Source organism: Balearica regulorum, chromosome 2 (genome assembly GCF_011004875.1).
Source record: "Balearica regulorum gibbericeps isolate bBalReg1 chromosome 2, bBalReg1.pri, whole genome shotgun sequence".
In the NCBI taxonomy this organism is placed as follows: Eukaryota; Metazoa; Chordata; class Aves; order Gruiformes; family Gruidae; genus Balearica; species Balearica regulorum.
In genome coordinates, this window is record NC_046185.1 from 119,933,914 (window position 1) to 119,961,022 (window position 27,109).

Sequence of the window (27,109 nt, forward strand, 5' to 3'; positions counted from 1 at the left end):
GTGATTAAAGACAATTGTGGACTTTAATGGTATTTTGTGGCTTCTGATGCTGCCGTAACGATTTCTGCAGGCTACAGGACACTGACCTAAGAAGTTGTCATCTAGATTTGAATTCAGCCTTCCAGGAATCCATGGCATGTAGGTCCAGCATCTCAACTCAGGTTTGTAGAAACAGAATGTGGTGTTAAGAAGCCTGCTCGGGAACGCGAGCACAGCAGTCAGTCCTTACACTTGGCAGAAATTAGACATCTGCCCGTCATTTTGCTGTGCACCTCACTAGCCCTGCTTCGCCAAGCTTCCCAGCAGGGTGAGTTAACTAGGCGGAGAACTTACTGGGCTGTACTGGGTTTTGTGTCATGCTCTTTAGATCCTGCTGGTTGAGAGCTGCTTTGTGTTGTACAGATGAAGTTTAAGGCTTTCTGTGCCTTAGTTGCCTAACGCTTAACAAAGAAAAATAGCAACACCTTCTTCATTAGTGCTAGAAAGATTAAATGCATTCAAAAGTAGGCCTGGTGGGGTGTTCTCTGATGCTGTGGCAATGGAGATGTTACAAGTGTGAGAAAATTTACTTTCAGTTGAAGTTACGGACTTCAGTAGGTCTCTTGTTTTCAAAAGCAGCTGGAGAAGAGGCTGCTTTGCCCTCTGGGGAGAGGAGCCAGGTTTCAGAAAAGCTGAATGCCCCCCCACCCAGAAGATATACCTTCTTTCAGCCTGGATGCTGAAAGGGCACAGATCAGCAGAAACTTTCTGAGGAACCTGTTAATACCGAGAACATGCAGCCCCGAGGCGAGGTCTAGGTCTATGTTGTGTCCACAGATCATCCGCTGCTCTCTTGGGTGCTAACTTCATATGCTGCACTTCTGCCACAGAGGTGATACATTCACGAATCGCCAGGCTTGTACATTAAAGACCAAAATTCAGGTGAAAGGCAAGGTAGCGGTCATTACTAGGAAATCGTCAATTCTTATAAGATAATTGCCACACATTGCCTGTGGTGATTATACAGACACTGTGGGATCTGAAAATCAGAATGCTTTTCCAAGAGCAAATAGCGTTTCCAGTTAAGAGAACTTCTCCCCTAGGATTTTAGAGGTGGACTTCAGAAAACATCCTCTTTATAATAAAAGGCTTATCAAATCCCTAGGAGAAATACAGTCTAGGTAAAAAAATAATTTACAAATACAATTACAATACAAATACAATTTATTGGCCAAGGAGAAGGCGCTGGTGATGGCAGGTAATGTAAGATCCTCCTGCCTGAAAAGCCTCAACATCTTTTTCTTTCCTGATCACTGCCTGTGCATTCAAGCTCAGCAGAGGGCACCGGGCCCTCTCAAATGAGCCCTTACAGACCGAGCCTGTTACCTTCTTCCTAACAAAGCTGTACATAGAACAGGAGGAGAGAGAACCTATTTTCTAGGACACTGCATCTGTACCACAAATTAATTTCAAAAATGGGTTGGCTCTCACTCCACATTTAGCAAAACATGAATTCACATCTTCCATCTCAGAGAACTATGTTGAGGAAAGTAGATGCAGAATGTCTCCATTTAATTCTGTAACAGGACATAGCATAGGCCCTTGGTGTATGCTTTAAATTATATTCTTTTCCATGCTTGATTTCATTTGACTTTTCCTTTGTGCTGTCAAACATTCCTGCTGTTCCGCACAGGTCGAATCAGCTGAATGCAAAAGTCACCGCTGCTGAGAGACCACGCACAAACCTATCCCCTGCTGGAACCTCAAGGCCCCTGTCAGCTTTTCACATCAGGGAATTTCACATTCATGGAAGAGAGTAGGGGCAGATCCTGGCACGACATTTAGACCTATCCCCTGCTTAAGAGCTTAAACTTTCGTGACTTCAACTTCTGCACATTTGATTCTGCAAGACATTTGACATAGAGGTTACGGCTGATGTCCTGCAGAGCTAATGTGACTGAGAGACACCAGGTTCTGTAGTAAGAGCAGCACAAGGAGGTGTTGCATCCTTGAGTCCCCAGAGAGAACAATGGGGTAGTCAGGTACGTACAGAGCAGTTCAGGAAAGGCTTTTGGTGCAGATTTGTGGGGACAAACAAGGAGATGAGACACCTTTGCTGTCCCCTCCTTCCTGGCAGTATGCAGCAAATGTAAAAAATCCCTAGATATAGAGCTGGGATGCAAACTCGGCTGAAAATCCTAGTGAGTGTTCCTAAAGCTTAGCCACTTGGGAGCATTTGGTACACAGATGCTAATTGCCTCCTGAAATATTCTTGAATATCTTTGTGCTGTCAGATGGCTTTTTTTTTTTTTTTTGTGAGCTACACAAGATGTCACAGCTTACAGCATCCTTTTATGTCAGTGGTACCTCCTGATCATGCAGTGATTCCTGCACTGTCCCCAGGAAATCGGTGAGGCCAGCAGGTTTCCTGGAAGAGAACAGAGACTGTGGGGGTGATTCAGACTGATTGCTCTGCCGAATGCCACATTCACTGTGTGGAGGCTGAGTGCCCCTCAGGTTATTTCAGCAGAGCGATAACTTATGTAAAGTGGTGGCCAGTTCATTTTGGAGGGAGACTACGCTAAATGGAAAGCCAGTTCCTCATTTCTCACTAGACAACAGCTGCAAGAAGAAAAAATTATTAGTGCCCGACAGTTCACTAGGACATACATGTCTTTGCAGAAGTCAGAAATCTTGTACAGGTAATATAAACTAATGCTGGCTCTGCCAAGGGCATACTTCTTGCGTGGGGGAATGCTGCTGCTTTAATAAAGGTCCCTGCTGAATACCTGAAGATATAACTGTACAGCAAGGAAATAATCATTACCATCATCAGAAACAGCTCTATACCATAGGAGGTACCCATAATATCGTATGTGGCATTTAATGGGATATATGATATTCATCCATTACAGATTGGGAAGGGCACCTCTAGTTAAGGTTGTCTGATGCTTCCCTCTCTAAAATTGTTTTTGATTGTTTGTAAGCTTATCATGCTCTTTGTGCCAAAATTTTTCATGCCAACTATCTACCTCAACCTGAATTCTCTGAGGAAATTCTAGCCAAATTGATTCAACTGATTCAATAAACTCATCATTTTATTACATGCTACGCCTGTAAAAAAAATATGGTGAGCATTTTTTTTCCAAAGAGCTCTGCTGCTCACATGCTTTGGAGCAAGGACTCGAAACACTGTGGGGGCAGTGTGTCCGTCTGTCTGTCTGTCCGGGGTTTTCCAGCAGTCTGAAAACTCCTCGGCTCTTGTTGCTGATGCTGTGTAGTTTTCAGGTGTCCCAGACTGCTGAGCCAACAAGCTTAGGGCAACAAGCTCTCGAGGTGACATGAGAAGGGGAACAAAGGAGGAGATGGGGCAGTGCTTTCGTAAGTCAAGGTAAGATGTTTCTGACAGTCTCTCAGGTTAAAGCAGTGAAACCAACATTTTTGACAAAAGTTTGTCTTACCTGAAAATTTCATCCAACCAGATCCCAAAGCAAATACCAGAGAAAATCCCAGGAGATCTGCAGCTCTATCTTCAGAACAGTGCCCGGCGAGGAAGGCATGCAGCTTTGCCTGTCCCGGTGGGGAGAAAGCAGGAGGATGATCTGCTGGCACTTACCTGAGCGCCATCCCTGCTGCCTTCTGTGTTCAACACCTGCTCCAGGAAAGAGGTCTCAGGAGCTCAGGGACCACTGCTGCGAATTGGCAGCTATCGAAAGCTGCAGGTTACACGTTGAGAAGTAGAAGAATCTTAATTTATTTTTACTGCACGGTTCTGGATCCCCAGGTCATGCAATGTTTCTACTTGCACATTGCTGAGGATCAAACCGGCTCACCAGGCTGCTGCAAGCTTTATTTGCAGCCACACACACATGCACCTTCTGTAGAGAGTAGATTTGCCATTTATCATTGAACCTTTCCAGGGATCAAAGCTTGCTTTATTTGGTGTAATTTTTCTTCCAACCAACATTTTAATCAGTCAAGTTTCCAAAAACCATGTCTGTTAGGAAGGCTCGCTAGTGCTGTGTAGAAGGGTAGAAAGAAGAGAGAGAGAAGAAAAAAGCAATGAACAAGATCTCCCCAATGCACTTTGAAATGCTCCCAGACTTTCCAGTTTGTTCCCCAGTTTTGTTTACTTTGCCATTGTAAGGAGAATAAGCAAAACTTGTCATCATTCTTCCCTCCCTGAGACAGAATATTATCAATACTTCCTGCAGCCAAGGAAATAATTAAAAATGAATAATTTATGCAATTAACACAGTCTTTTCTCCCATTTATACAATAACTGCCAGAGGATCAAACATTTCTTTTCAATTTATTCCTTAGTTAAGTTTATTTGATACATCTTAATGATCCTACTGCTCTGTAGATTGAATGTTAATTTTAAGTAATTATTCACATTCGTTAATATGCATATTGTTTTCCAGTGGCTGGTCAAATAAATCAAGTGATGTCATTTTTGTTCCCTGGCAGAATAAATCTGCAGTCACTTCCAGTATAAATGTTCATAAACATGAATTCGATGCCTATACTTTTGAATAGTCAGGCATACAAACTTTGAAAATTTTCTTCCGAGTTTATTTGAACTTAGTAACCGTGATTTCTCCCATATCTGCAAGCAAAAGAACACAAAAGGCATGACGGCACGTCTAGAGTGAATGGATTTAAAATTCAAATGGATATTGGCTTGTGGTTTGTTTATTTGTACATCTTTTTCCAGTCCTTCAAGTGCAGCTGATGCATGCAGGCCTCTGCGTCAGACTGCTATATAAAAGACATTATTCCCTCCAAATTCTGGCATCTTCCTCTCTCTAACGCATTCCCAGCAGATAAACAGCATCCTTTTGTACTGCTGATAAGCATTTAAGAGCTTCTTTAGCCAGTCCCCAGCAGCAAAAAGTATGTAATGAGAAATAAAAATTACTTTCCTGATATTGTGTGGCCAGACCACAACTATCTGCTTTAATACAAACTTTTCTTTTGACTTCACTGGCAGATGGATCTACTCCTGGCTCCTTTTAGCAGATGGTTTTTTCACTTGGAAAATCAACATTCCTTTAGCAGCAGCGTGCAACCTTTATCAGAGGGAGAAGGAAGGGTACTCACCTTCCCAAAGTCTCTGTTGTCTTTAAGAGACAGTAGCTTTTTAGTGTTGTATCAGTCCTCAGTAAAATCCCTTCTCATCATGGCACAAAGCTCCTGAGAATGTCATAGTAGCAACAGCACCTCGAAAACTAAGGGTTAAGCTGTCCTAAAAGCTGAAGCATCATTACTGGATTTAACCCTTGTTCTTTGTGAGAATTTCAAGTGTGACTTTAAATAATTTAGGTGCTTAATGTTACTAAAAAAAAAAAAAAAGGTATAAAACCCAATATAATACAATAATACAACAGTAATCCAACCAATATAGTACAATGCAATATAGTATAATGCGATACAATATAATGAAATCCAAAACCTATACCACCAAAAAACTATTTTGACGTGAAATCTACAGGTACTGTGGATGGGGAAAGCCCTCCCTCCGCACGCCAAAATACTCTTTGCCTGAGAAGTATCTCCTCAGAAGCATGCCCAGATTAATGCCGCATATTGCCCTGTTGTGAATGCTGGGTACTGCTGATGTGGTGGGAGGCTTTGCTACTCTGAAAGAGCTAGGACAGCTACAAAATTATTTCCATTGCATTGATTTACAGGTGTAGGCTTGAGGACAGCTGGAACAAGTTCTAGCGGAGGAGCACTATACCAGGAGGTGCTACGCTGGCAGGCAGACATGTAAAGAATGATCATTATAGCCCCAGTTCATGGGTTGCCATGGTTAGCGCAATCTACTGCCCAAAAGGAGCAGCTCAGAGGCATGGAGGTACTTTGTGTTCAAGCCAGGATTTTAAGCAAGGGCTGCGGGGTGCTGAGCTCTCGCCCTGACTTCAGCTTCTCCTTCCCCACCGGTGCAGAGCTCTCTCCTGGCTTTGTTCCTATCTTTCATTCTCTGCGGATTGTTGCTTTGCCACAGATATTATTCACCTGCCCAGCCTTTGTTTTCCCTTCTATTTCTAACATGCTCAAATATCCGCTTGATAAAACACTTTCCCTCTGATTCCACCTCCTCCAACTGTTATTCACTACATCCTGCCTTTCCAAGGGTATCCTCAATTTAACTGAGGTGCCTCCTGGGGTTAATCTTGGGAGATAAGCAGGACAGCCTTGCGAGCCTCTTCATCATCTCCTTTGCAAGTCTGATTGCCCTGCTGTTATTTGTCCATTTTTTGCACTTCAGCTCATCATTATTTTTTCATTTGTTGTTGTGAGTGCCAAAACTATTAAGAAAGGCTTAATGCTTGTTTAAGCAGATAAACTAAAGGAGTTTTCTGTGATAATATTCAGGTATTGATAGTTTTAATGGTCTGCTTGGCAGCCGAGACAGACTAGGAGTGACCTCCGTGGCAGCCTAGGTAGGCTGAGCCCAAGGCAGAGTCTCCAACCAGCTGGAGACAAAGCTGGGGCTCAGTCCTTCTCCCACTCATTCCAATCAATGTCCGCTCCTAGGCTGAACCTGTGACAACTGCCATAGCAACGAGTTTGTGAAGAAGTTTGAGGATAAAGTCTGTTGATATAAATTGTTCTCTAAATATCAAGATTAGTCAGATGAATAAAAAAAAAAAAATCCAAAACATTATAAAAGTCAGGATTATAGGGGAATCATTTGATGAGCTCAGGAAAAACTCACTCTAAATACCAGAGATACTTCTTGTCCATGTATAAAATGAGTAAACAGCCTTGAGAAGAAAACAAGCACTTTTTTTAAAGCAATTTTGTGCAAATATCACAGTAAATATTCCACTTTGCACAAATGAATACCATTGACTTATACATAGACATCAGTCTCTCACTCTTTGGAAATGTGCATTTGGGATTGATTTAAATAAAACTCTTCTGTTTAGTTAAAAAAGAAATCAAAAGAGGCTATTGGACACAGAGGTAATCTTTCCCCTGATGTTTTTAAACAAGAAGGATTTGCACTAGGAAGGAATCCCTGTGCAAAGCGCTTAGTTTGCATTTTTTCATCTGGGGGAGGGAAGCGTTGCTTTCACACGGGGAGCTGCATGCATCAGAGCACCAGCAAGCATGACTGTTTGTACTCTGAACCAGACCGCTATGGTCTTTATTTTTTTCTGAAGAAGGTGCTTGTGCTGAGGGAACAATTACAGGGTTAGCAGGTCTCTAGATAGTGATCCTGAAGGAAGCTTTTAGCAGAATAGATTTCCCGTTATTGTAACGCACCTATTCCACTGTTATACTTGTTCCAGATAGATCCAGTGCTTTCCATTATGCATCACTCAGATTGCTTTGATAAACAAAGCATTTGCTCATGTTGATTGTAAAGTGAGAAGGAAACTCACACCCTAATCCAATTTAAAATATAGCCAGGAGGTGGATGTTGATTACGGTTTGAATATAGCCACCATCACATTGTTGTAAGCCCAGTCACTGGATTAGAGACCAGGCAGCTTGGTACCTGCAGCGATGGGGGAAAGGAGCGGTACCTGCTCCCAGAACCCCTGGGAGACTTAGGGGTATTGATTTTCCTTAATCACCCTTCCTTACCCACTAGAAACGTGCTTCTCGGTGCGTTCACGCATTCTGCTTATTTCAACCACCTAGAGGTGGGATGGGAAAAATAAATTTGGGTTAAAATGTGAGCACAGAGCAGTTTGTGAAAGAAGTGTGTGATTTTACTGGTTTGCCTTGCTTTGAAAAAACTCTGATAACTGAAGGATGGAAGAGAAGGAAAGCAGGAGCAGTGGAAGAGAAATAGGGAATTGAGGGAAAGAGGGAGGAATGGAGACAAGCAAAAGACAAGGGTGGGCATTACTGGGGAGCAGCATGAACATTAATGGGAAGTGATAATCCTAACCCCCCCCCCAGAGAACCAGGATTCATGTTCACAGATCAGACCTGTTAGAAATAAACAGGCTCTACCCTTTGCTCAGTTGCTTTCGTTTAAGACAAAGAAGCAGGTGGTCTCAGTTCGTTTCAGGTCTCATTGCAGATTCCACATCAAAAAGCCACTCACCAGTGGCCTTTTTGTTACCAGCGTAGGCACAGATGTCAGGAGCTGCAAGATCAGAGAGCCTTCCTCTTGCTACAGGCTCTCGCATGGCCTCCATCCCCGTAGTGCCTGTGTGGAGCGACAATCCCATCTGACAGATGGGGAACGGAAGCAAACCGATGCTCGAGTTCGACCAGGCAGCCCGTGCAAGAGCGGGGTTTGAATCCCCCCGGCCTAAGTCCAGTCCTCCTTTCAGCCATCCTTTCTTGGCGATGCATACATGCGCTGTAGCCTCTGTGCCTTCTCCTGAAGAAAATAGGGCTGGTTCTTCTCATAGACCAGCAAGGCACCAGGAGAAGAGACTTGTTTTCTGCTTTTCTAATAGAGTTTTACTTGGGGGTGGGAGTTGGTTTTGGGTAGCTGGATTACTGCAAACATTATGACCTTCAGATTAAGGGAACTGCCTTTGTTTTGCTTAAGAAATAGGTTTTTAAAACAGTGTAGATAAGATCCCGTGAGACCTAATGGCTCGACTGCAGGCTAGATTAAACTCTCAGCTGATTTAAATGGAGAGTAACCCAACTGCTGTCCATAATGTCACTGCAAACTCGCTCTCGGGCAGCAGAGGTCAAAATCTGCTCCCCGATTCTGCCTCAGAGTAAAGCCAAAAGCAGCATGCTTCCAAGGAACATGTAATTCCCCCTGTAATCTCATGGCCAGCTACTCCAGGTTTGAACTAGACATGTCTGAAAAACATGTTTCTATAAGAGGCTTGGACTAATGATAAGATTACATGCTTTTTTTTTTCCAGGGAAATGTTAGCTTGCCTTGGTGGTGCTCTGAGCCAGGCAGAAATAATGCAGGGCAGTGTTGGACCTACGCTGGCTACAGCCCCTTGTAGGACAGTGTTTCTGCACTGGACTCAGCTCCATGCCAATTGCAGCTCTCCATCTTCCACCTCAGAGCTGACTCCGAGCGCGGGCTGAGCTCAGTCGTGTGAGGCTGCGAAGGCCATGGCGATGCATTCCTGAACAAAAGCATGGGAAAGAAAAGCAGAAGCAGCTGGGAAACTTTTGCTGCACCTCATAGATTAACATGTGTGCAGCAACCTCTGTGTTGTCCCCTTCGGGCTGTTACTAACACAAAATATGGCTCCACCAGAGAACACTGACCAAATAAGTGCAGACCAGAAGCCTGTTACCTTCTGCAGGTCAGGATACAGCCACGGAGCAAGACAGTAGAGACCTAGGGTTTAATTTTCCCCCACAGGATCATCCTGATCTGAGACACCACAAAACAAACTGTGGTTGGGCTTAATGAGGCCCCATCGACCAAGACCAGACAGGTTGAGCCAGCCATGGGATGGGCCTCCTCAGCAGACAAGGCCAGTTTGCAGCATGCCTTCCTGTCCTTGGCGCTGGCGGCTTCAACACTAAATCCGATACCCAGTACAGTCATTTTGCTGGTACAATACCAGAGGCACGAATGGTGCTTGACTAACGTGAAGCAAGGCTTGGCCCTGAGGCATTCATAGTCTAAGACTTCAATTGCGGCAGGGAAGAAACGGGCAGATTCCTGGCCTAAACAGATTTTGTGACAAGGTACGAGCTGGAAAAGAGCGAGGGAGGCTAAGAGTCCAAGTGAGATACTTCAGCACTTGGGGGGCATCTCTGGTTTTATCGCTCCCTATCCAAATAATCTTCTTTTCCCCATTTAGCCCATCCTGAAAGATCAATAGATCAGTCTCTGTGGATGAGGATCTGCATCACCTCCCGTCGAGCAGAGGCTGCAGCAAAGCTTTGGTCTATTCACCTCTTACATGGCGTCTCCTTGTGCGACTGTGGATCTTGATGCTCAGGAAAACAGGAGGAGAGAGGAGGACTAGGAGTACAATGGTAACTATCAGATTTGCTTGTTGTCTCTGGTTACGGCGTCAAGTAGCATGATTAGTTTGAGGATTTACACCAAGAAAAGCAGTGGATTTGGGGGAACAAAGTGTAGAAGGGGGATTAGACTGCAAAGTCCATCAGAATGGTGTATAAACTATATAAACATACAGACACAAGCACACACACACATATATAACATAAAAATCCAAAGCAGTCAAAAATGGGTAATAAAAGACCACTGAAAATTAGCAGAAGTGCATTTCTGAAAGCAGGGGGACAAATGTGGGAAATGCTTAGTTATTAGCACACACAGACTCTTTGCAACACAGTTCTTCACAAAGCCCCCAAATAAACCTGTACCTGGAATGGGAATAAATGGAAATATTGACTGTTCTCTTATATTTTCTCTGTCAGCTTCATTTCCCAAAGTGCCTTATATTTAAAGGACAAAAGATTTGACCCCAACATTGGCTTAGTAGGATGAAGATCCTGTCTGTTAGCTGGCTTTGGAAATTCTCTTTTTTGTTAGGAACTGAAGAAGCTTAAGATGCAGAGAAAAGCTGTAAAAATGGTTTGGATAGACTTAATTTCAGTGCCCGTTGCTTTTTTCTATGTTTTTTTTCTTTGGTGGGTCCATCATTTAATATATATTATAGGATAAAACAAACCCTGGCCAGGTAATGGTTGCTTACTTACCAAAGAGGCACAGTTCTGGATACCACCTGAAATTTCAAGCTTCCACATACTGCTCTGCAAGCCATTTGGGTAGTCAGCCTTCCTGACCTACAAGCTGTCTGTGCAAAGCTGGAAGCCACAACACCTGTACCACATCCCTCAGAGAACCAAGAAGCCCTGGCAGTGGCTCACGGATGAAGGATAACTACTTCTCCTTGTGTTTATCCTTGCAGCTTGCAGGACAAAGCAGGGCTGGACATGCCATTAGATCCAGGAGCAACCTCTTGATGTTTGCAGCAACCTTCCTTCACACAGCCTGCACAGGGACCATCCAGCCAACCGCCCTAGTCTAAGGTTGTATTAGGGGAGCCAGCCTGCACTGATGGCTCATTTTTGGCCTGCTCAGAAGCCACCATTGCTGCACAACAGCATTCTCCAGTTTCTAAATCCCAGCAGTTATTAAATCTTCTCTACCTGGCGGTTGTTGCTAGGCAAGAGGTATCCTGCAAGTGCTCCATCACTGAGGTCAATTAAATGCTATCCTCAAGCAAGCCGCTTTGAACTGAAGCCTCTGTGTAAACAAAGAGACAAGATCCTTGTTCTCTTCATTAAAGAATGATTTGAGATGTTGATAGAGACGAGCTTTAGTCACAGCTTTTAATTTCCTCAGAGTGGAAAGGAGGTTTGGACAGTAATTTTTAGGACTAAGCAAGGACACTGAATTTTTAAAGAGAAAGAAAATGCATCCAGGATAATGTACATCATTTGAAACAGCAACGCAGAAAGGTCCGCCCACCCACTCCTCCCATGCATCACTTTTTCATCTGAAATGAGCGTGAGTGTTGAATGACACCGTAGTTCATGCCCATGTAAATGGCAGGGTCCCTAGTTCTACCAACAGAATGAGGCACATTTCTCTTCAGATTTGGGATTTACTGCAAAAGAAGGAGAAAGATAGGAGGGTTGCTAAGGTCTGAAAGAGACAGTGAAGCAGAGAAAGCAAGAAAAGGAAGGAAAAGATCATGGGTAGGCTTAAAGGTAAGGATGTTTTCTCACTGATAATAAATGTGCCAAGAAGGCTGAATTCATTTAAAAAGGTCATTGCAAAAAAGTCGGATGAAAAATGTTTTGATAATTGAAATCAAGTTTTGTGCATATTATTTCATCCTGGGTTTCTGTCATCTCAGGCAACCAGCTTCCGGGTAAGCAGCGCTGCAGCTCGTCAAGGAGCCTGCCTCGGAGCCAGGACCCCTGCACCCCCACTGCATGCAGCCCTCACAGCACCGTCAGGCAGACACGGCCAGGGAAGGAGCCTTGGACCAGCCAAAACAGTTCAATAACCTGGGGAACTGCATACCCTGGGATTGGGGGAATACCCAGGGCTCAGATAAAAAAAGCTGGAAGTGGGATTGTGGTTGGGGTTTCCCTCATTTCCAAGCCCCTGGATTTCCTTTCAGACCAGCAGGCAGAATTCTATTTTTAAAAAATTAACATGTAATGCTTTTTTTTTGTTTGTTTTGAGAAATTCCAAATCCAGAATGTTAATGTAACAGACTACTCATGCTTCATTCAATCCTAGTGGGTACCTAAATTAATTTTTGTAGCAAATAATTTTTTTCGTCAATGAGAGACAGTTTAGGAGACACTATGCTTATTCAAGTTTCATGATGAATTTATTGAATAATTCAGGCAGAAACAAATATTTAGAAAATGTCAGATCATTTTACTTTGAGTTTTTGGCGTTTCATTCTGCTGCAGCACTGTAAAGCTAAGGAAAACAGAGGAAAACACTTGGTGGTGTCAATTCCTTCGCTAGATTGGGCAGCGGTGTGGGAAAATCCACATCTTACTACTCAGTGAATTGGAAACTAGAACCCACCTGCCCTTCACATGCTGAGCCTGTCACCACCGGGTTACGCAGTTGCTGGCTCAGGGTGATTTCAAGTATTTTAGCGTATTTTTAAAGAAATGTATTTTGGAGCTACAGCATTCACCTCAGAGATGAGGAAGTCCACCATGTCAGTCTTCAGTATCCAGAACAAACAGTGTGATGCTGTGCCTGGATATAAAAAATTTTGGAACTTTTTTAAAGAAACAGGAATCTCACCTTTCCTCTTGCTCTCTCCCAGCTGTGTTCCACCTCCTCCTGCTCAGGCTGCAGCAGAAGCTGCCGAAGGCATCTGTGAAATGGTCTATAAATTATTTCATTTAACCTGAAACACAGTTTCACAGCTTCTTCTTTTGGTGTGAAAAACAATGTTTGATTTTGGGTCAGTCCAAAATGGATAACTCTTTATTGTAATATAATCCTACAGCAATACAGTACATTATTTGATTCCCCCCTCAAACAGTTTTCCACCAGGAAAAAATGAAGCCCTTGTTTTGATTTCTGTGCAGGCATCCTGCAGGCAGTAGTAGGCAATTTGCTATTTGTCATAGGATGGTAGCATCTTGAATACATATCTCAGCTGGTGAACCATTTGTCTTTTCAAATCTACGTTCTGCACCCTCTGGGTACACTTGACACCCCAAACTAACATACTGGAGTAACAGGGGCTGCCTGCAGTCATATCTGCATTGCCCAAAATGCAAAATATTTGGATCTGTGGGCTTGGTTCTGACCCAAAAAGCATGAACATTTTTCCCCCCATCGTCCTTCCCCTCTGAAGGACCTTTCCCAGATTGCGGTGGCTGTGTCATGTAGACGAGAAGGCATCCACGAATTCTTTCAGCCAGGCCCAGTGCCAGGAAAACCACGGCAGGTATTTCTTACTGACTTCCTTTCTCAGCAGTAGTTTTCAAGGGTCTCTCCTCAGTGCTGTGGAAGTCCCTACAGGTGATGTGCCACAGGAGACCTTCAGGCCACTGGAGAAGCCTTACATAGAAGCCAGTGTGATTTTAGAGCCAGAGTTCAGACGTGGTTTGTTCCCATTTCTGGGGCTGCAATCCTGCCCTCGCAGGAGAAGTGACAAACATTGCCCATGAGAGAAGACTGTAGTACACAAAAAATCATTGGGTAAGAAAACAAATGTTAATTATGTAAGCTAAAAAAAACCAACCCACCCAGTGCACAGAGGAAATCACAGGCAACTGCTGAATTTTCCTGCTACTGCATCTCACTTCTTTTTATTGCTAGAGCTTCCCATAAGAAGAGCCAAGCTACTCACGTATGTCAGGATTTGCCAGGATTTTCATCTTTTCTGCTGTGCCACAGGGGCCAGTGGCAAAGGAGCCTGACAGTGGTTTTATCCAGCTTTAACATGAAGTGCAACAATATGTCCTGGCAAGGATGCAAAATGGGGGAGTCAAGTCATCACAGCATATAATTTCTCACTCAGCTTCCTCCTGCTTCCCTTTTTTCCCTCTCTGGACAAGCTACTTAACTAGAGTCATCTTTAGTTGCCTTATTTTTGTGTTAGAGACAGAAATATCTGTGCCACGTTTCCATGCCTACTCATATTTACAGAGTTTGTTCTGAAACCCTGAGCTGAAAAATCAAAGGAAAGGGTTGCTAATAACGCGACAGCAAAGCAGTCCACCTCCTGCATCCCTTGTTTTGCCCTGAGTCTTATCTCCCAGGAGAACAGTTATTCAGAAAGGGAGGTCAATAAAACCCTAAAGACAAGCTAACTTAAAAGTTCGTATTTCTTATAGTCTTTAATGATGTTCAATGACATGAAATTGTTACCATGGAAACTAGTTTAACAAAGGTATTATATGTGCTCTTTCCAAGGTTTAGACGAGGCTCCTGCCTCTACCGGTGAAGTTTCTTAGAAGAAGGGATGACTTTTCAATGTCTTCATGGGTCAAACAACAGCTATCTGAAAATCTGCAGGCCAGTAATTAGATGTTTGCCTGACTTCACTCAGATAGGGCATCCATTGTTCCCAGCTCCTTCCTTTTTAAGTAATCAGTATAAATTTGAAATACTATTAGTTGAAGACTTCAGGAAATGCTGGAAATGAATATAGCATGAAACTGGACCTACCAAATCAATTATTTTCTATTGCTTTGCTGCAGGCTATTTTAGAACAGAAAAGACATGAACCGGACTTTTAAGATGGAGTTCATCACTTTTGTTGGATGCTGAGAAAACAGAACATTCAAAATCTTTAGGGGTTTGATGATGGACCTACTCTCATTGTCAAAAGATATATTTCTGTGGAGCATGCTTCTGAATTCCATCCGGAGTGTATAGCAGGAGATTTATTCTTCATAGAATATAATTCCTGTTAGGTAATATTCCTATTCTGTTCTTCATAGAATTATATTAAATAGCATGAAGAGAGAGTGAGAGAGGAGGCCTTTGGCAGTCAGGATTGAGAGATTTGCTCAGGAATTCCAACACCAGCAGTGGCGACGAGGTAGGAAGAGCGGCAAGATCATCTGTTGTGCCAAGGCGAGCGCAGCCCTGCAGGAAGCCTACAGAGGCAGAGGGCTGCTCCGTGCAAGTTGTGTAGGTACGTTATACCCAAGGATGGACTGCCTTGGGAAGGCCAGCTTGATGAAGAGATCCCCAATGACACAAATATGAAACTCTAGAAAATAAGACCTGCAAGGAGAAATGGAAGGATGGGTGGTTCTTTAGCCAAAGAAGACAGCATGGCGGAGTGATGCGGGAAGGGTCTTCAAATATTTCAAGGGTAGCTATAAGCAGGAAGGGACTATTTGTTGGGGGGGGGGGGGGGCAGGGTGTGCGAAGGACAAGGAATAACGTGTTCAAATTACACATGGCAAAATTCAGATTTGGCCTTATGGGTAGGATTCATCTAAGCATATGTAGACATCTACCATGTAAATACCCCATCTAAGCTTCAGCCATAACAGTGGAAAGAAATAGTCACTTACAGAGCACAGATCATCTCATCCTAAAATAGACATCTAAAATAGTGCTTTCACAACACCTCGTGCTTTTCACCCACAGCAATGCAAACCTGTTTCTTGCACCCAGCACTTCCAAACCAGTTCCTGCTCTCACAGCCCTAAACGTTAAAGTTTACAAATCTGCCGTGTATGCAGGACTAGGTGCCAGGGGCTGCTAACCCTGCCAATCCTAGTTTGCCAGGAGCAGGAGCAGGCCGAACTGCTACATCAAATTAGCGCTGTGACCATGAGCCCGTATTTAGCAGTTGTAGCACACCACTGTGAGCACTAATGGCCACGTTAGAAAGACTGCATGTTTATGCAGGATATAAATGTCCCTGTTTCCTGCTGTCATATGCTGGGAATTGGCTCTGGGTCGTGCTTCCTATGAATCCTTTCAGGAGGACAAGGGGAAGAAAGGAAGAGGGAACATCATCTTGGTGAAAGACAGGTTTTCGCTTGCAGTCCAAGCTGACTGCGTGGCACAGATGTCCGTGCAGCATCATGGTTTTGGAGATGTGGAGGATTAGTGTGTGATGACCAGGTTTATATAATCGAAGCAAAATTATAGCTTGGGTTGTCAGAGGGTAATAAATTAAATGACTGCATCGCTCAGAATAATACCTTCCCTTCACCATATTGAGTTCTCTGCCACAGACACTCCTTTTCCTTTCTATGTAATTCTTTATTCCACTATTACCCATGCAAAAGGCCAGCAGTGAAATTTTTCTCCTTGCAGCGAGCTGACATACACAGACAGACACAGACACACTTATCTGCTCCTTGTTTCTTTTCCTTTGATAGTTCCTGTAAAAAAAATGCAGGGATGCTTGTAAGGGGTAATGGCAAACAGTAATAAGGGTGCATATTGGTATAGTATTATTATCTTTAAAGAGAAAAGCAAATTGCAACAGCTGTATCATGAGGAAAGAAAAAATCTCTCCAGCCAGAGCAAATGGAAATGACTGCGCTGTGCCCATCTCTTTTCTAAACCACAGAACTCGAAAGGGCTAAAGGTTGGTTTTAATGATCTCTTGATGAAGTGTAATGAAGGATACTTTTACTGCCCAGAAAGTACAATCCCACAGCACATTTTACTTACAGAAACACTCTGAATGTTGAGCCATGGATAAGCCACCCTGCCCTTGAGACTCTGACAAGCTTCTGTTTATTTTAACAGATACAATAAATAAACACCAACCAAAGGAACAAAGAAACAGTCAGGGTCAGTACACAGAAATCAGGTCAGCCCACTGGTACTTGGAAAAAACAGTAAACATATGTTACACCATTAAATCAATACATGAGAAGATGAGGTGTTATCAGGAGGCAAGCAGCTATAGATATCTTCTAGTTTAATTGTATTTCTGCACCGCTGTAAGCTATTAGAGGTGAGTAAATATGCCAGTGTAAAGGTTTAATGATGACTTACTCTAGTGCTTCTGTAATACTTTCCATCTTCAGAATGCCACCCGTCTGAGACATGTAGGTAAACATTAACCCTTCTCTACAGCTGACTTATTTACAAGCTATCAGCAGGCAGGTTATGCTGGCAGACTGCAGAGACTAATTTATAGCTCAGCCATGGGGACTCACTTGGTTTATCTACACCTCAGAGTAACTTCATACCGTCACTTGTCCTTCAGCCTGCGGATGGAGTTTCCCTCGTCGACCAGCTCCTGCAGTGGGAGGATAACGGAGAGGTGGCTGCAGGACCCCCGCCAGCCTCTTCCCCTCTGGATTTCATGGCTGCTCAGGTCCAGTCTCCTGGGCCAGTTTGTCTGCCAGCTTCTTAGCAATTGCTAGGAACAGCCAGGGGCACTTTATTTTACCTTTGGAAGAGCCTTCAGTTTACTTGCCAGAGAAAAGAAGGTCCTGACCTCATACTCGCAAGCATAAATCTGGAGAAACAATGCTGAAACCACTGGGGTCGCAGCATTAGGGCCAGAGTGCTTACAAAGGAATCAATTCCTTATTACGTACTGATCACGCAGAGGATCTGGTTCTTGCTGTCTTACAAAGAGTCAACCAGAGAAGAAAGGACATTTCATTAAGGAAATAAATATTTGGTGTGGATTGTTCCAGAGGCTAGGAGACTGCATAACAAATGATTTATGGCCACTTTTAACATCTTCCCTGGTAGGCTAATAGCACCGTAACACACAACATCTATCACTTCCTAACTCACTGTAACCAGTTAAAAAGCGGGTCTTTAAAGACAAATAGGTGATACTTTCCGGACGACGGCTTATTGGCATAGCTGTTCTTGCTGTCTTGGGAACGGGAGGCCACTGGTGATCACGGATGGGCTTGCAAGGTCTGTGGGGTGGATGGCACACAGCACAGCCACGTGCAGGGAGCTGCTGTGGGCAGCCCGGCTGCGCGGAGCGGGAAGCAGCTGGCAGAGCACGGCAGGACACAGCTCTGATCCCAGTGGGGAAAGAGCCAGCGCCGTGATTCAGTTTGCAGGCTAAAGCACACACATTCTGAGGTAATAAAACTGATTTGGTTAAGTCTATTTAGCCTGGATGTACTGAGATGTTAATGGCACTTTACGGCACTGTGCATTAATGGGATGGCTGGTGAACGCACATGTTCATTCCCTTTCTGCTATTTAACTTGCCAGTGAGTCACTTCTGCTCATTGCACAGGCCGGTATTTGATAGCATCATTAGACAGTGTGATTACATCATAAATCACACTGTGTTAAAGCAAATCTCCAACTCTGTAGAACAAACATAGACGTGCTTTGTGAGTACCTGTATGTCTGTGAGTCTCTGTCTTCCCTGACAGTACTAGTTATATTTGGTCCCATTCTTCTCTGATGTACTTTACCCTAAGAGAAATCACTCATTTTAGTTGCAGGGGCTACCTAAACTTTTTGTTTGCTTGTTTTAACTTTGTGAATTACTTACTTACATCCAAAATGAATCACTATGACGAGTCTTGATGAGGTTGAGAAAAGCTATCTGCACTAAAGGAACAAGTCCTTCAATCTTCCAACTCTCCTATCTGGAAAACGTACTCAAGACTCCCTAGAGTCAGGTCAGAGGCATGGTACGGCCACAAAGCCAGCAGTGAAGGACACAGTCAGAAATCAAGCAAGGTCAGGTGAAGTGGGCAGGAACAGAGAAGCAGGTTGAAGCTAAAGGGGTTCAGAGGCAGCAGCAGCATGCAGAGCCAAAAAGTGGGAGACTGAACCAACAACCAGGAGCAAGAATCTGGAGCATAACGGCAGCCCAGCATCGGGCCAAGCAAAGTCAGGGCATCCCAGCAGCCCCCAAGGACAGTCTGGGGGCTGGTGACCGACTGCAGCTCGACTGCCTGGGACCCACAGGTTGAGCTCAGAAAGTCCTCGACATTTTGGCTGATTAAAAGACTTTGGAGCAAGAGGAGTGGTGAGCAAGTCGGAGACCTCCAGCACAGCAGCGCAGCAATGGCACCACGGCGCTTATGTTGCACTGTGGTGAGCTGGAAGGGAGCATCAGAGCTGAAAACTCAGTGGGGTTCCTGTGAGCAAGCACGATGATGCCACGTGCTGAGTATGCTGCTGGGCCATGGCCTCTGCTGTTGACGTGCGCCTGCAGCACGTCAGAATGGGCTTGCTGAAGTTTGTGCAAAGAGGCACTCATGCTAGCATTTGCAAAGGCTGTAGTAAAGTCGTACACTGCCTACACCCTCTCACGGTCATGGTCAATTCTGCGTGAATCATGTTACCATGCAGATACTGTTGTAGTTCATCACAGAGGCCCAGTTTTCATTAATATTGCCTCCAATTATTATTCAAACATGTGCTCTTACTATCCATCTCATACATTTTTACATTAATTTTTTTTCATTTCTTAATATGCAGAAGGTAACCTGATTACAACTTTGACCTTTAAGACAAGGCATAGCTTGTTTTTTAAATGCCATTTTCTGTATAATGTACACATAAGAGTAACCTTATTAGACAGGATTTCTGGTTATTAGTGACACGAAGCATAAATATCCATGCACAGAGACTATAACCAAACGCACTGCTGAATTAAAATACCATTCATGTTAGCACTAATCACTCAGACCTTTGGGCACAGGCGATGCTCACATAACAGCGTTAGAGCCAGGAATGGATTCCTCTGTGAGAACAGTGGTTGTTGGTTTATCTTGCCTTCATCTTCCAACAGGACCTCCGAGAAACGAAAATTCAGGATATGCAATGAAATGCATGGCAGGAATATAGTCTTACTCAAAACCACTGTGCACGGAGTATTCTGATACATGGGTCAGTGAAAAGAAGAAACCGTCAAAGTTGTGGTGGAGTCTAGAAGCCAAACTACCAAAGGAGAAAAATAACTTACGGAGGGAAGCGTGAAACCTTGAAAATACAAGAAGGCCGAGTACTGGAACAGGCAACGTCAACACAAATGCCCTTCAGCCATGACATTTGGATTCCATTTGCACAGCACCTTAAGGTGCAAACAACTGCAGAAAATCTTACTTGATCGAAACGCTTTTTAAAAATTCTGGCTGCCACTAGTAACTAACAAACTGAAGACTTTGTTTTGGTGATTAATATTTGTTAAACACCCAAGGCACTCCTTGGGCAATGACCTTCAAGAGTGGAGAAGAGCAAAAGTCAAGAAAACATGACTGAGCACACAGAAACTGGAGTCAGAGTAGCTCCAAGTGCCTCTTTACACCAGCCACAAGAGGAAAACGGCTTCTCAAATTCACCCCAGCCATTTCCTTCATGGACACGTGCCCACGGCTGTAGGGTTCTGCCTCCGAAGCGGCACAGAGGTTACCTTGCAGCGGCAATAGTGAGTGCTGCCGTCGGCTTGTATTCTCACAGAGGTTTCACCCTCCTGTCCACCAAGGAGAAGGCTCAGCTGTCTTGGCTTAGCGTGGTTAACCGGTGTCTACTGCAGTGCTGTGGGGTGACTCAAGGCATGGTATGTACAGAAAGCTGCTGCGCGCTATTTTCCATCACAAGTGCTCTTCATGTGACCTTTCAGTGTATATATATGTATATATTTTTCCTATACTTTCTCTGAAGTAATGCACAACTCTACATTTCAGTTCTCTGAAGTCACTCAAAATCCTACAGTAATGTAGAAACTTACATCCCTCAACACATTTATTTACTAAATTCATCCAATTCTAACAACTGCCAAAGCTTAAATTAAAAACAGGGGAGCTGATACATCCTCCTTTCTTTATGCTTTGTCCAGACCTTGACTTCTCAGCACCTTGAACAGATGAACAAAGATCAATTTCTTAAAATAATTGCAGTGAACATTAATTTCATTCTTTTCTGAAGTAGTGTTCCATACTTTACAGCAGGCAATGCAAGGAAACCTCCAGCACCCTCTGTTCCCGTGCTAACTCCAAGCCTGGAAGGATTAGTATTGCCTGTAGCGAGTTTTTTGCTGAATTTTGCACATATTACATTGCTTCCTAAATAACCACAACTATAACCATGCTGAGCATAAACAGACAGTACAGCAGCTGTAGGAAATAAAGGCAAGCAAATGAAGATGGTCAAAGGGAAAGAACATTTTGGACCTTTTGAACCCTAATATTCAAGACAGGCTTATAGTTAGATGAAGTATGCTTGTATCATTGAGGTACTCAGAGTAGTAGTTTGAAAATTTTTTATGCGCATTTTCATGAGTAATTTGTTTTACCGTGAATGTGGGATTGGAAGATATTAGGAAGTAGCTAAGCATAACTATTATTTGGCAAGTAATAGAAGACAACACATGCTTGGGAATTTGCGGTGAAAGCTTTCTGTTGCTACAGCCAACCCGTAGTCCTTAACGCTGAGGATTTTGATATTTTAAATACATTAAAGAAATGTATTAACTCTTTGATATTTTCCACTTTACGAGTTCTCTGAATAGTGTTGTTAGAAGGATTTAACTGGGATTTTAATCAGTTTTTTGGTCAGACGTCATGAACTTCTACATTCATCGTCATAGGTTTCTCACTATCTTTTTATATGTAACAGAATAAAGATAGCAATAGAGACAACTTGATAGAGGTGAAGATACTAAAGATAGTGCAGTTATCAGCTGAATCACACATAATGTGATGAAATTAATTGGGAAATTTTCACAAAGTGATCCTATTCCTGTCACTATGGTGAAAGACCTTCCAATCACACAGTTACGCTGGAGCTGTTCTCATGGCAATCAGCAGGAGTCAGATGCACAGAAAACGGCTCTTGGTTTTGTTTTTGAAGAACTGGCTCATTCAGAATCTGCTTCAGGGGTTTTGTTTTTCTTACAGGGGTAAAGTCACTGATTTCTGCTTTGCTATGCTTTGCACATGTAGGAAAACAGATTAGGCAATGTTGTTTTCTTTCTGTATCCTGTGTGCAGGAGGATAGCAAATCTCTCTGACCCATTCCACCCACCACACTTTAGTTAGCACTGGGCAGTACCACTATCAATCTCAACAGCTGAATTCAGGGAACTCAAAATTGTCTCAGGCATGAAACATTCCAGATGTAGGAGGAAAATAAGAGTTGTCTTCCTCTGTCTTAACCCAGCATGGGCTGGTGTCTGTAAGCGTTATGGTGGCAGTCTCACAGGGAGAGGATATAAGTAGCCGTTTCAGAACTGGAGATAACTAAGTGACATTTTGGAGGATGAGTGTTGTCACGGGCAATCCCCTCTCACACCGGGGTAGCTAGAGCAAAGCCTATGGAATTACATTTTATATGCATGGGAAAGGGGTGTTCCCAAGGCCGTGTCTACAACAATTCCTAGTTAAACTCTGAAAAAAATAATAAATCAAACCAAAAAGGCCTGCAAAACTTTCAGTATACATTGAAGACATCAGTACATGGCTCGTATAGACACTCCGCAATGGCACAGTTAAAGATTTTTTTCTGCTCAAAATGGCTTTCAGGCTAAAGCCTCACTCATTTCCTAAATTGTGGTTTCCCTTAGCTGCCCCGCATGGACCTATGGAGAAGTCATAGCTGTGGAGTGGTCCACTTGGCAAGGGCTGCCGTCAGCTGAGGGCAAGAGGAACAAGAGGTCTGCTGGCAGTGGTCCTCTCCAGAAACTGTAACCTTTACAGCTGTATTTATTTTTGTGAGAAACTGCCTCTTGCATGCACCTGCCGTAAATGTATTCCCACCATAATTGTGCTTCCAGGACAGAAGGAAAGGTGATATAGGGCTGGGGTAGAGCACAGAGGCACAAGGCCTCTGTCTCCGTGGTCCTAGCCCCTGAATGATCCTACAACTAGATAGAGGGGGTTGGGGCACCACAAAAATGCCGGTCTTGGGGAAGAGAAGGGATGTTGCAAGGCCACATCGGACACGCTGTGAGGTAAACATCATGCCTCAAAAACGGGCTTCTCTGGGTTAAGAAAATGATGTGACCCTGCATTGTTAAGCGCTTTACATGTCCTGGAGGAAATGAAAAAAAAAATAATCTCAAGAATTCATAGTAAGTATTGCCTGAAGAAAGTAGTTTCCAGTTTCCATTTAGGAGCAACTACACTGCTGGCATAATTAGGCACAGCTCACATTCCCCAGAGAAAATGTGATGAAACACACAGTGCAAGGAAAGAAATGAAATAGCCCCATGATTAAATCTCCACCAGCTACCGCCACACCAATTTTTTCGTATATTCACCTCCTAGAAAGTATTTCTTACACCTTGGGGGATTCTTTCATATACTTTTGGATTAATGAGAATCTCTTCCAGTAACATTCATCACTTAGTAATGATTTGTTTTTAATATATCAGCTCACAGCAGCACCTTTCAAATGGGAAAAGCATTTCCAGAGTACAGCTATTGCCTGGGTAAATTGTGGACAAAATTGTCCAGAATATCTTAATTTAACAACACAAGGCTCAAACCATGCCCTTAAGTGTGAAAAAGAACAGAGAAGGAGTAAAATCATGTTCATGTTTTGCATTTTTATTGTGCATCACATGCTCAACACACCAAATGGGATTTAGCTCATTAATCCTTTCACTACCAGTACAAGAAGAGTAAATATTATTTCCTCCACTGCTAGACATGTTGTTTTCAGAAGGCTTGAGCACTCACAGACTCCAGCGTGAGCCATATGTATTTATCATCTTACAGAAGTAGGGCTGCAGTGAGCTGGCCTGGCCACTCAGCCATCTACCAGTGAAACCAGAACCCTACTAGACCAGCGCTTGAAAAATCTGCCAGGGCCCTCTCCTTGTACAACTTTTCCATCTGCCAACATCCAGGCAAGGGTCTTCAATTTCTGCAGAACCCAAGGTTTAATTGAAAAGTAATGGCTTTTGACCCCATAGTTGCATACATGAGCTGAGTGTAACTTTAAATGCTGATCCGCTCCTAAGTGAGATCATCGCTTCTCTGGCCATGCAGAGCTTCGCCAAGGGGTGAGAGGCCTACCTTCAGTTAGAGCAGAAGGCAGCGTGAGACGCGTCCTGACGTTGCAATCGAGGGTATGTGGGAAAGGTGGTATGTGAGGGCTCCCATGACTCATGAGACAGGGTTTTGGGTGGGTGCATGAGTAGAGGGTTATTCAGAGAAAGGACTTGGAGGAATTAAGGTGGAAGGAAGCTCTTCAAATGGGTCTGCTTCTCATTTACCAGAAGAAGCCACAATAACTTAGGGCCTCAGCTCAGGGTCTAGGGCAGAAATGTGGAAGAAATCCTGTGACCGCAGGACTGGTGGGAGACACAACTTTGCACTTGGGTTTTGCCCTCAACACAAGGTTTCCTGTTCATCTTTGCCTTGTAGGTGTCACAGACCAGAGAGAGGTAACAGTCTGAATGAATGGCATGAGAGGTAACGGTCTGAATGGATGGGAAGCAGAGTGGAAAAGCAGAAGAAACTGATAGCACAGTTTCCAGTTTTTTATAGCTTGATAATAAAAGATATTCTAGTGGGAAAGACAGGTGAGAAATCTGAAGACAGAAAATGTCAAGATAAAAACATGCTATGGAAAGAGAGAAGGGAAGAGGGAGATGGTAGTAAGAAAGAACAAATCTTAAGAATGATTGATTTCAGTGACAGAAGACAAATGGAGTGAAGCTTTGGAAACAGTGAAGATAGGGACAAAAAAAAAAGGAAGATTATGTAGGTAGTCTTTAAAATGTATGAGTGAGAAAGTATTGGCAATATAGATCAGAATGCTACAAAGAGCATACCAGCACGTAGCCTTGTCAACCGCAGTGGCCCAGCCTGGGACATACACTCACACCAGCATTACTTTGGTTTAGGTGAAAAGCTTTAATACAGTTCTGATGAACATTCTTGTGCTGGATAATAAGAAATGTATATTTGACATGGCTCAAAGCAAGATATGATGGAAGAACCATATCCATTCCATAACAATAACTTTTAGCATGTTTTCCTTGCAACATCAGACAACATCTGAAGCAAACCCAGTGTAGATAGTATACGCAAAGAGTGCCTTGCCATTTTGTTGTTTGGCTTCCAGCAATATGTAGAGTGATTTATTTTCGCTTTTTATTTATGGTATGGTGGTTCCATGCCTAATTTTTCTTAGGCCTTCCATTTCTTCCCAGGCTCTTAGTCTCTTTTGCCATTACTTTTGCCATTTGGAGCCAAGACAGCAATTATTTATTCAAGCAGACCACTGAAAATTTTGATTGAATATGAAGTATGGAATCGAGTTCCTAATTCATCTTATGTCAGCTTTCTTTTTTCCTTATGATCTTAATCGCTGCCTTTTCCTAGTTAATACTTCACAATTTCTTTACAGAACACGCTGGCACATCTACTTTTTTTTTAATGCTTTTTCTGTGTCCTTTGTTTCCTTTATTCCTCCATGCTCTTCCCTGTATCTCTGTTTTAACCACTTCATGTTGCTTAGCAACACTCAGAATGACACCAACAAGGTAAGGTCCCACTGCTTCTAGCAAGCCTCACCTTACAAGGAACAAAAATATAATTTAACTTCACACTCCCAGTGAATTCACTTCCTCAGAACAGCATTGATCTCAAATTCATGTCCCATGAATTGGATGGTTTTCTACAAAAGCTACATACAAGGCAAACACACAGAAGCACACAACGTTTCAGAGGATATTTGGGTCTTCCAGTTTTGCTCTGACATTGTTAAACTGTTGACATAATAAGAAAACTAAAATAAGAGATAAGGATTTAGATCCTGGCTTTCCTGACATGCAGATCCAGAGACTCCCCTGTCACAGAGATGATCAAACTGCTACGCTCAGTTATGAATCCAAACTTTATAAAAGTTGGAAGTTTGGATTGGGACACTTAGTCTGTCCACAAACCTAATTTAACACCATCCAGACATTTCTAGTAAACTTTTTTAATATCCCAAATTTTAGACCATGCTGCTTTCTCCCTTGGCAGAATAGAACAGAAACAAAACAAATGAGTAAAGCTACTTTTTTTTTTTTAATTTACAATTGTTTTGTACAGCTTTTTAAACCAGAACTATTATGAAGGAAGGACAAGAAATGTAGTTCCTTATCTGTCACAAGCTGTGATCAATTCCAAATCATGGAACAGAACACTATCCTTAGAATATGGCTATGCATCGAGCAAAAAATAGCCTTTAAAAAAATGGGGGTGTTCCCCCACAATATCACTTTTGCAAGGTAAAACACTCTTATACACTTCTGATCTTCATTGAAATGTTCTACTTTTGAGGGGGGAAATGGAAACCAATGTTTTTGATTAAAAATATGCTTTTCAAAATTATTTCCTGGTGAAAAAGATTTATGTTTTGAAATCTGAACACGTTTGGGATTTGATATTTACACATCTTCCCATAATCACTAAAAATGTTCTTTTGAAAAATTAAGGGCTCTTCCTGAAATATGTTGGGGGGAAAAAAAAAAAGAGACATTTATTCAGTAAAATTCCTTGGAAAATAACTAGCATTTTCACATGAGCTTCAGAAAAAAGCTAATTTCCAAACTAGCAAGCCCTCACACTGGACTGAGAAATCCTGTCTCTGGATTTCTAATCTATGTGTATAAAAACCAGAGAGGAAGAAGAATGCAATACTTATTCTTATATGTAGATACATATCTTTAAAATAGATTCTTTGATCTTTAGTCATACAAAACTTCAATTAACTTTAACTACTTGATTTCACTGGGCTTTTGTTCAGCCCCTGGGATCACGTAATGTCAGCCCTGGAGACACTTTTATTCAGCAAGCGGAGGTCACGATGAATAATACTTACTCAGCTAAGTAAGACTTTTAATTAGGTTTTTTTAGGGCCTGGTTCAGTAGCCCTTACTCATATCGAGTAATTATTCACTGCACAAATAGTTCTGCTGTTGCAGTCATATTAATCATCGAAAGCACTCCAACTAAGCCCTCAATAAGTAACAATTCTCACATTTATCCAAGTATGGCAATTTTGCCCCAAATATCCACAAAACTGCTCTTGATTACTGATAAACAATTGAACAAAAGTATGATTACATAATACAAAATTATTATTACACTGTACATTTTTATATTTTTATTATGGGAATCAATGTGGCACCAAGTAACAGAAAAACTGTGTCTGTGCCAAAACTCCATATTCATCTATATACTTTTGCTTCTAGTATATCTATAAAACATAACTAAGCAAGTACGTGAGGAAGAGAGATTAAATTCTGAGGTCTGAATATACAGATAAAAATGTACCAGCCTA

The 27,109-nt window shown here is 42.7% G+C and overlaps 1 long non-coding RNA gene across 2 annotated transcripts; it reads left to right on the forward strand.

Moving 5' to 3' along the window:
• Positions 1–42: 42 nt before the first annotated feature.
• Positions 43–5,498, forward strand: LOC142600521 (uncharacterized). 2 transcript variants are annotated; one of them, XR_012834053.1, is made up of 4 exons: positions 43–161; positions 1,673–2,021; positions 3,261–3,370; positions 3,462–5,498. It is a non-coding gene; the product is annotated as an uncharacterized LOC142600521 (long non-coding RNA). The 2 variants fall into 2 exon arrangements; XR_012834052.1 differs by having other exon boundaries at positions 3,268–3,370; positions 3,462–5,497.
• The last annotated feature ends 21,611 nt before the right edge of the window (positions 5,499–27,109 follow it).